General features: G+C 42.3%; 1 protein-coding gene across 2 annotated transcripts in view; it reads right to left on the reverse strand.

The window, feature by feature from the left end:
• The window catches only part of LOC107100182 (tetraspanin-33-like), a 20,190-nt gene extending 12,356 nt beyond the window's left edge, over window positions 1-7,834 (reverse strand). Inside the window, exon 1 of one of the 2 annotated variants that reach the window (XM_015398579.1) lies at window positions 7,757-7,834. The gene's annotated coding sequence lies outside the window, so the exon portion shown is untranslated. The remainder of the gene's footprint in view (window positions 1-7,756) is intronic. The other variant, XM_015398580.1, reaches the window with a different exon arrangement.
• Between the last annotated feature and the right edge of the window lie 2,210 nt (window positions 7,835-10,044).

A 10,044-nucleotide genomic window follows, 5' to 3' on the forward strand; every position in this document is an offset into this window, starting at 1 on the left:
TCTGATTTTAGTTGAATGTAAGTATAGCACCTTGCAAAAGTATTCGACCCCGTTGAAATTTTCGGCCATTTGTCACATTTCAGGCTTGAAACATAAAGATATAAATGTTTATTTTTTGTGAAGATTCAACCAGGCAGATCTGAGAAAGATCCTAAGGACCACTGTGCAAGCAATAATATAGAAATTGAAAGAGTATCAGACCTCTGCAAATCTACAAAAACACAACCGTCTAACTAAACTTTCAGCTCAAACAAAGCCTAGACAGACTTTATTGTCATTTTGTACACACAGAGTGTATACAAAAAGAAATTTCATTCAGTACAGTTCTCAAGAAATGTGACAGCAGTGATAAATGTAAACATACAACTTTAAATGAGTTACGGTTTCCAACATTAAGGGTTCTTTTTTTTAAACCCTATTTTATACAACATTCAGCAGTCTAATGGCAGTGGGGAAGAAACTGTTCTGGCATCTGCTGGACCTGCATCTGATGCTTCGAAGTCTCTTCCCAGACGGCAGCAGGGAGAACAGTCCATGGTGGGGGTGTGAGGGGTCATTTATAATGTTACGGGCTCCAGACATGCAGAGCTGGGATGAAATGTCTTTTATGAAGGGGAGAGTACCCCTGATTATCTTCTCTGCTGTTCTCACCACTCTTCTCACCTTCTTCCAGTCTGAGGCTCTGCAGCCTCCACACCTCTCAGTGAGACAGCTGGTCAGAACGCTCTCTATAGTGCTTCTGTAGAAGGTGGTGAGGATGGGTGGGGGCAGGTAAGCTCTCCTCATCCTCCACAGCAGCCCTGAGGGGAGCCTGTGCTTAAGGTGATGACATCAGAGGTGTTCAGTCTGACTGAGGTCTGTTGGTGAGGAAATCTAGCAGCCAGTTGCAGAGGGGTGTATTGAATGCCTGCTGTTTCAGTTGCCATCAGATGCTGTGGGTTGATGGTGTTGAAAGCTGAACTGAGGTCCAGGAACAGCATCCGCACATGGGTGTTCTTCTCCTCCAAGTGTGCCTGGCTCAGGTAGAGAGCAGCAGAGATGGCGCACTTCATCAGGATAAGAGTCAGTGCGACAGGCCGTAATCATTGAGTGAGGTGACTTGAGGCTTCTTTGGGACCAGGATGATGGTGGCAGATTTAAAGCATGCTATGGATTGGTCCAGCGAGGTAGTAAAAAGGTCTCTGAGAACACCAGACAGCTGACCTGCACATTCGCCTTGTACACCTGTCCAGGTATGTTAAGTGAGGGTTTTTCTCACTTCAGCTGTGTCAAGGTTGAGTGCCTCCTCCCTGTGGTTTCGAACTGCTTTCACTGCTGGAGTGCTGTTTAGTGCCTAAAACATCCAAATAAGTGGTTTATTTCATTTAGGAAGTCAGCATTATCTTCATCTACCGGGGGCAACGTGTGTTGTAGTCTGTTATCACCCGTATGCCGTGCCACATCCTCCTGGTGTTGCTGGCATCATGGAAGAGATCCTGGATCTTCTGGATGTGGTTCTGCTTTGTTGATCTGATGGCACGGTTCAAGTAGGCACGCGCTGTTCTCAGTGCAGAGTCCCGTGCTTTTATCGATTTCTGTACCTCCCCATTCATCCAGGGTCGTTGGTTTGCTCGGGTGGTGATTTTCTTTGTGATGCTGACATCCTCAATGCATTTGTTGATGTAGGCTGACATAGTCATTGCATACTCATCTATTTTTATTTTTTTGCCATGGGTTGCTGCAGCTTTTAACATATTCCAATCAGAGCATTCAAAACAATCTTGGAGTTTCTCCTTCTTTAACTTTTGGTTTAGGAATTAGCAGAAAGGTGATCTGTTGACCCCAGGTGGGGGCAGAGTGCTGCTGTAAATGCATCTTTGATATTAGAGTAAACCAAGTCTAAAATGTTTTCACCCAGAGTTGCAAAGTCTACATGTTGGTAGAAATGAGGGAGCACAGTCTTCAAGTTAGCCTGGTTAAAATCCCCAGCGATGATGAAAACGCCCTCTGAGTGAAGATTGACGCTCAGAGATAGCTTTCTACAGTCTTCATAGCCTCTTTTGTGTTGGTGCTGGGGGGCATGTAAACACCAGTAATGCTAACCACACTAAACTCCGTGGGCAGATATAACAGTCTGGAGTTAACAGTCAGAAACTTGATGTCTGGTGAGCAGAAGCTGGCGACTGATCTAGCATTTTTACACCAGCTGTTCTTGATGTAAACACAGAGCCCAACACCTCTGGTCTTACTGCTTAGTTCGTTTCTGTTAGCACGGGACAGTATGAGGCCCTCAAGGCCAATAGCATTGTCCGGTATCGATGAATGAAGCCACGATTCAGTCAAGATGATGGCGCAGCAGTTATTGAACTTCTTTTTTGAAGAGGATTCGCTTGTCAGTTATTTACTCTGATGCCGTTACCCCAACAGATGATGAGGGGATCACATTCACCTCATCAGACAGATAGAAGATATACAGACAAAATCCTAATAATACTTTTTTTTCTCCCTTTAAGCGGCACTAAGTCATATTTTTATGTCATTAAATCCTATTCTAATCCCTCTAATGTTGATCTAAGAATTTATAAGCGATTGAGAGGACTCTTGTCTCCCTCTAGTGGCTCTGGTTGGAAGACCTAGACCTACAACTTCTTGTGCCTCTGGTTAAGCCGGGATTACACTGAGCAATTTTTTGCCCTTTTTGGGCCAACTTTGCAGTAGTGCGAGAATTTTTCGATCCGGCTGACTTTCAGCCTGATCGTGCGTCGTGCATCCTGTAGTGCAGGGGGTAACAATGGAGGATCAGCCTCTCAGACCATCTCCCGATCAGGAATCGTGAGGTCAGGAGAAAATCATACATGCTTGATTTTCAGTTGGCCGTCGTTGGCAAATCTTTCAGTGGGCATGCACAAAAAGGGATTCTTCTTATTCCTCTCAGAAGAAAAGGCAGTGCGTTTCAGTCTAGTGAGCTTCATAATCCTCTTCTACTCGTTTGGCTCCCGGATAGACGAGTCTGAGTAGCGCCATTTCACTGTGGAGCTGAGTACGACGTGGTTTTTAGACGTAGTGTGAGCAGGCAAACCCTGCAGTTTTGTCATACAGTGTGAGTTGTAGCTGCATGCAACGATTGGAAAAAAATTGAACAGTGTATTCCCGGCTTTAGGAACAGCACGTTTAGCTGCACTGTCCTCAGGTGATTATAAAAAGTTTTTTATTTATATTTAATTTAGAGGTTTATGACATGTTGTAGCCACCAAAAATGGCAAAGAAAATCTCTGTCAATAGAGGGAAGGAAGAGAAAACATAAATCAGTTCGGGACAGGACTCTAGCAAGGGTGAATGACAAAATGCAGGTGAACATCTAGCATTAGTTGGCATGATTTAAATAAACTGAATTTAATTAAATTCAGGCAAGATATTTACTCCTTCAACAAGAGGATAAAAACTGCTGCAGACCTGGCAATGTAGTTAGAATTTTAAGAGCCATATCTGCTAATCTCTTTTAACTAGTGTTACTGTTATGACTTTAGGGTCACCGATTTGTCGCATGAATCTGTAAAAAATGTAGAGGCCTAAATCACCTTTTGAGAGCAATTTAAAAAAAAAAATGGTTCAATTGAGAGACAGACTTATTTATTTCCAGCAAAAAGGCTGCTATACACTAGAGCAGCGGTCCCCAACCACCGGGCCGCGGACCGGTAACGGTCCGTGGGTCATTTGGTATGGGGCCGCACAGTAAAAAGTATATATATATATATATATATACATAATTTATCGACGATCAGAGTCTGAGTGATGTTTTATTTTGAAAAATATAAAACATTGCGGTATTCTTTCCCAATTACATCAGTCAGTGCATCTGTGCCTCTTGACACAGGTTAATTCAGTTCAAGACGCATCCTATCTATAACATCCTATCTTTGTGAAGCGGGATTTTCTGCGGTTACAGCGACCAAAACAAAGCTACGGAGCATCAGGGACATCAGGAGCACATCAGGAGCACACTTCGTCTGTCATTTTCTCCGATTATGCCTAGATGGGACCGGCTTGTTGTTTTATTTTTATGCTGTTTGTATTTGATTTTATAATTTTACTTGATCGTATACAAACAGATAAATGGAAGCAGAAGATGTCTTTCAGTCATCAATTCACACATTCAGCAACACACAGGAGCTCTTTCAAGCTGGGCACCGTTTCATTCACGACACCTGTCCCATCAACGAGGAATCACAATCAGAAATACTTTAATAATCCCAGGGTGAAATTACTTTCTTTACATTACTTTATCTTTAATAGAGTGACTATAGGACCAGGTTGATATAACACAATTTCAAACAATATATAAAATTAGGGGGTCCCCGCTCCATTTCGCCATCAGTTTGGGGCTCCTTGGCCTGGAAAAGACTGAAGACCCCTGATCTAGCTGCTATGATGGAAGCTGTGAGGTGCTGAACAGCTCAGTGTTTAAAGCAGTGCTATTTTCAAAAGGTCCTGTAGGGGGAGCGCCACTCAAACATTATTCATACCCCTTTCACACTGGCGGAAAAAAACAATTTAAACCTGGGAATATCTGCTTTTAGTGACAGTGGGAACAACTCACTGAAACGTGTCTACCTGGGTCAAATGACTCGGCAAGCGACATGCGTTGAAATCGCCCCGGCTCTGAACGGCATGCTGTGGGAACACCAGAGCTGGGTTGACACACTAAATTATGTGACACTATTAAACAACATACGGACCTCAACAGAAAGTGACAGCCAAGTCTGATCTAACAAGCCGAAACAACTCTGTTTACATTTGTTAAACATGGCGCAGCGCTGGTAAGAGGGATTCAGACAGACAGAAGAACAAACAACAAAGCACGGTGACTATGCCCTGGCTTCCAAACATGTTGCTCTCTGTTTCTTAAGGCTAATTTATACCTCTGACGCACAGCCTCTACAACCGTCAAATCTGTCTCTGTGTGAGACCACGCCCCCCGCGCAGAGGTTTTGCAACCGTCGTTGCATACCTCAAAAAATTCCTGACTACACGTCTGAAGGTTGCAAACCCGCGCAGACCTGAAGCGGAAGTGCGCAGACAAAAAGCAGCTGTGACTGGTCCTTGGTACGCCTTCCCGGCTGTCTATGTGGTCGTCCTTCTCGTTTCGGTGGCGGGGCGCGCTATTTTTAAAAACGAAGGAGTAATAACAACAGTGGATAAACATGATGAAAAGTCGATCGAGGAGGTTTGGAAGTACAACCACTTGTACGATGCCTCAGATATGTTGCGTTGAAAAATAAACACTCCCACCGGCACCGCTGAAGAAGTTCTCGTGACAATCTGCCGTAGTTCTAGCAAGTTCTCAAATAGGCTCCCCCTTTGGCGGGAAACTGCTGTGCGTCCCTAGAAATTCCAGACCGACGTTGCAGAAGCAAACCAGCAAAACTGGTGTGATTTACACCCCTATCATCAAAGCTAACACAGTGTGATGCTGTTACCAGACACGTAGCGGCGGAGGGACAGAGGAAACATAGCTTGCCGAGTTGCAGAGTTGACACACAGCTTTTTTTGCAGTGAGAAGGGAGCCAAATTCTGATTGTTAGCGGGTCGACCAATGTTAGAAAAACACTCTTAAACCTGATATTTTCAGTGGGAAAGAGGATTTGGTGCTGCTTTAAGTTTCATAGTAATAGATAATATTGAGAGCTCTTACTTCAGTCAGATTAGGGGGAATGCAGCCTAGTGGTTTGAGCATAGAACTTGGAATCCTGAGGTTCTGGGTTTGAGCCCCACTCCCACAGACTGCCACTGTGGGACCCTTAACCAACCCCCACACTGCTCCCTGGGCGCCCCACAACGGCAGCCCACTGCTCCCCAAAAGGGATGGATAAATGCAGAGGAAAATTTCTCCAATGTGAGATCAATAAAGTTCAATTAATATTATTAAATTTTATTTATTTTAAGAGCATCATAATTCAATCTCTGAGACATGCCTGTAAAATAATAATGATTCAAAACAATGAAAATATAACAAACTAAATTTTAGCAGCCAGCGGTANTTTTTCTACTTTTGCAATTTCTAAGAATTTGCCCCTAAGTTACTGCTGCTAAGTGGTCAAGGCAGATCTAAATTCAAAGGGGTCTGGTAAAAAAAAAAAATAATTAGACAGAACTTAAATAATTGCTTTATAATGCCATGGCAATCCGGACCTAAATTTAATCAATATGTTAACTAAAATGTTTAAATATTCAAATAGATAGAAACAAGAAAAATGAGAGAGAAATATTCAAAGATCTATGTACCTTTTTATCTGGGTCTTTATCCAAAAATAAACAGTATGCAAAGAAACATTTGCTTTTGATATAATTTAGGGATTCCTTTTGGTAGAAATTAAAGAAGGTTTTGCATTAGCGCTTATGAGCTGGAAGAAATAAAATCTTAATAGCTAGACAAATAAATTTTTTCGCATGGCAGAGGATGATCAGCCCCATATCGTTTATTTAGTAGCGAGAGCAGGAAGAGCCAGACTGCTGAAAGCGAACATTATTGTGTAGCATAAAGCACAAACTCTAAGCTTAGAGCGAACAGACACATTTCTGCACAAGCACAACTGGAAGAGCAGTTTGTCAGAGTTCAACATGCAGTACCGGATGATTATGGCTTTTTTTTTTACCCCTGTCGCTGCTGCCATGATCATGCAGAATTTGCACCACTGTACGGCAGGTGGCCTGTGTGACCAAACAGGATGCAGCAGCACGGCTGATACTGCTTACTGCAGATACGTCCTGTTTTATGTCTGTTTTATGCCTGTCTTTTGAAATCATTATGTTGAAGCATGGTTAAAAACAATGTCTAACTTGACTTTTTCTCATATTCATAGAATTGAATTTATTACAACTTCTTTCTTATTCATGTTATGTGACCATTGTATTTATTTCTTTTATTAAACGAGGGAAACCAAAATTTTTTCCAAATTCAATCTGAACGGCTCTTAGCTGCAACTATTCTCCTCATCATAAACCTCTGCTCCAGCATATCAGCACAGCTCCTCACCGTCATATTTATGAGTCATAATACGGGACATCCTCTCTTCCCACTGAACAGCATCTTACCTCCTTCCCTTCTCCCGCTTCAGCTCATTAGACTGACTAGTGAGATTCAACCCTTTCCCCTTCTTAGTCATCATTAGGCAGACCAACAGAAATACTGTTTCTAATGTCCATGCAGAGCAGAATCATTTCTTTTGGTCACAGACCACCCAAATATGTCCAGGGGAAATCAATAGAACTGCATTAGAAAAGAATGCAATTCATAAAACTCAACCTCCCAAGAAAAAAAATCTGGAAAAAAAAAAATAATTAAGCCTGGAAAAAAAAAGAAAAATCAATAAACATATTTGGGGAAAAAAAAAACATTTGAAAAATAAAATCTTAGAAAAAGCAAACAAAAAATAACTTTTATTCTCACACAAACTTTTTAAAATGTTTTCTTTTATTGAGATGTTTTAAAGTTGAGTTTTTTTTTTAAAGTTTTATTAAGAAGACAAACATTTTTTTGCTTTCAAACCAAACAGCAAAAAAAAAAAAATGCCTTTAGCTTCCCCATGAGGAACCTCCAAACTTTCAGCACCACCCTATAAACAGACATGGACCCTGATCAGACAGGGTTAGTCTTAGGAAGCCTATAGACTATCTGGATGAAGAGAAGGCTGAAATCACACATAAAAATATTATGAGGAAAAAGCAGAACCAGAATCCAGCCACAACATACTGCTGGAATTGACCTCTAATTACTGACCTTTCTCCTTGGCGACCTTGGCGTAGATCCCCACTGCTATCAGGACAGCACTGACAACCTACAGATTCACAAGGAGATAAGTGTGAGCAGTTCTTGTTACCTCCAGCTTTTATACTGAAGTTAAGCTGTTGAAACTGGACTTCTTCTCACAGCTCTGCTTTCAAAGTCTGAACCTGTTTCATCTAATGCATCATTGAGCGAGTGAGTTGTTCTGTTTGACGGTTGTAGATGAGCAGAGTCAGAATCAGAGGAGAAATGTCCAACAAAACCGAGCCGGAGTGGAAGAGGATGGTGAGATTCTGAACCACCAAAACATCACCAAATTGAAAAAATCTTCAGAAGGCAAAAAAAACCTTAAGAAGGCAGGAGATTCATTAAACAGATCAAAGAACACTGTGGATCCATCAGACGGAGAGATGGATTGGGATGCTAAGCGAACTGTTGTGGGGGTTCCTGACTTTAATCATGATTTGTATGAAATGTCTCAAGCTGAAGAGCTGCCACACCCAGACCACAAAGAATCATTTCACAGCTTTTTGATATTAATAACATTTAAAACAGTTCATTGAAGTTCTTTAAGTGTTTTATTAACAGCTCCTTTTTTTTTTTTTTTTTTTATTAAATTAGCCCAAATAAAACCTTCAGCTTAAGATTCTCTGGTGTGAAGCATCTCCTTCCTGAACAGTTTTGACCATGAAATCAGTTACATGAGGAGGAACCTAGGAGTAAAGTTCCTGTTGATCCAACAGCTGCTCAGACTTACCCAGAAGAAGTAACAGAAGATGAACAGGGTGTACTTAATGCCTCGGTATCCTCTCATGTTATCTCAGCAGAGCTGCTGTTCTGCCAGGCAGACTTTCCTCAGCTCTGTTATCTCCTGACATGACGGCTGGAGGGCGTGTGTTAACCTGCAGGAGCATTCCAGCTGTGAGCCCCTCCTCTGCTGCTGCTGTCACAAACCATTACACCTGCTGTTCACACCCCTGCACAGCACCCCCTGCAGACTTAAACCATCCAGACCTACTTTATATTTTTTCCCAGCTGCTTATGAGCACAATGCTGCACATTGGTTGGACAGTTCTGGTTCTGACAGTTTTGCAAAACAAACAGTGTTTTGAGGTTCCTGATTTATGTCTGATTTTAGTTGAATGTAAGTATAGCACCTTGCAAAAGTATTCGACCCCGTTGAAATTTTCGGCCATTTGTCACATTTCAGGCTTGAAACATAAAGATATAAATGTTTATTTTTTGTGAAGATTCAACCAGGCAGATCTGAGAAAGATCCTAAGGACCACTGTGCAAGCAATAATATAGAAATTGAAAGAGTATCAGACCTCTGCAAATCTACAAAAACACAACCGTCTAACTAAACTTTCAGCTCAAACAAAGCCTAGACAGACTTTATTGTCATTTTGTACACACAGAGTGTATACAAAAAGAAATTTCATTCAGTACAGTTCTCAAGAAATGTGACAGCAGTGATAAATGTAAACATACAACTTTAAATGAGTTACGGTTTCCAACATTAAGGGTTCTTTTTTTTAAACCCTATTTTATACAACATTCAGCAGTCTAATGGCAGTGGGGAAGAAACTGTTCTGGCATCTGCTGGACCTGCATCTGATGCTTCGAAGTCTCTTCCCAGACGGCAGCAGGGAGAACAGTCCATGGTGGGGGTGTGAGGGGTCATTTATAATGTTACGGGCTCCAGACATGCAGAGCTGGGATGAAATGTCTTTTATGAAGGGGAGAGTACCCCTGATTATCTTCTCTGCTGTTCTCACCACTCTTCTCACCTTCTTCCAGTCTGAGGCTCTGCAGCCTCCACACCTCTCAGTGAGACAGCTGGTCAGAACGCTCTCTATAGTGCTTCTGTAGAAGGTGGTGAGGATGGGTGGGGGCAGGTAAGCTCTCCTCATCTTCCACAGCAGCCCTGAGGGGAGCCTGTGCTTAAGGTGATGACATCAGAGGTGTTCAGTCTGACTGAGGTCTGTTGGTGAGGAAATCTAGCAGCCAGTTGCAGAGGGGTGTATTGAATGCCTGCTGTTTCAGTTGCCATCAGATGCTGTGGGTTGATGGTGTTGAAAGCTGAACTGAGGTCCAGAAACAGCATCCGCACATGGGTGTTCTTCTCCTCCAAGTGTGCCTGGCTCAGGTAGAGAGCAGCAGAGATGGCGCACTTCATCAGGATAAGAGTCAGTGCGACAGGCCGTAATCATTGAGTGAGGTGACTTGAGGCTTCTTTGGGACCAGGATGATGGTGGCAGATTTAAAGCATGCTATGGATT

This window comes from Cyprinodon variegatus, unplaced genomic scaffold, assembly GCF_000732505.1.
Source record: "Cyprinodon variegatus isolate N-32 unplaced genomic scaffold, C_variegatus-1.0 Scaffold943, whole genome shotgun sequence".
Classification (NCBI taxonomy): domain Eukaryota; kingdom Metazoa; phylum Chordata; class Actinopteri; order Cyprinodontiformes; family Cyprinodontidae; genus Cyprinodon; species Cyprinodon variegatus.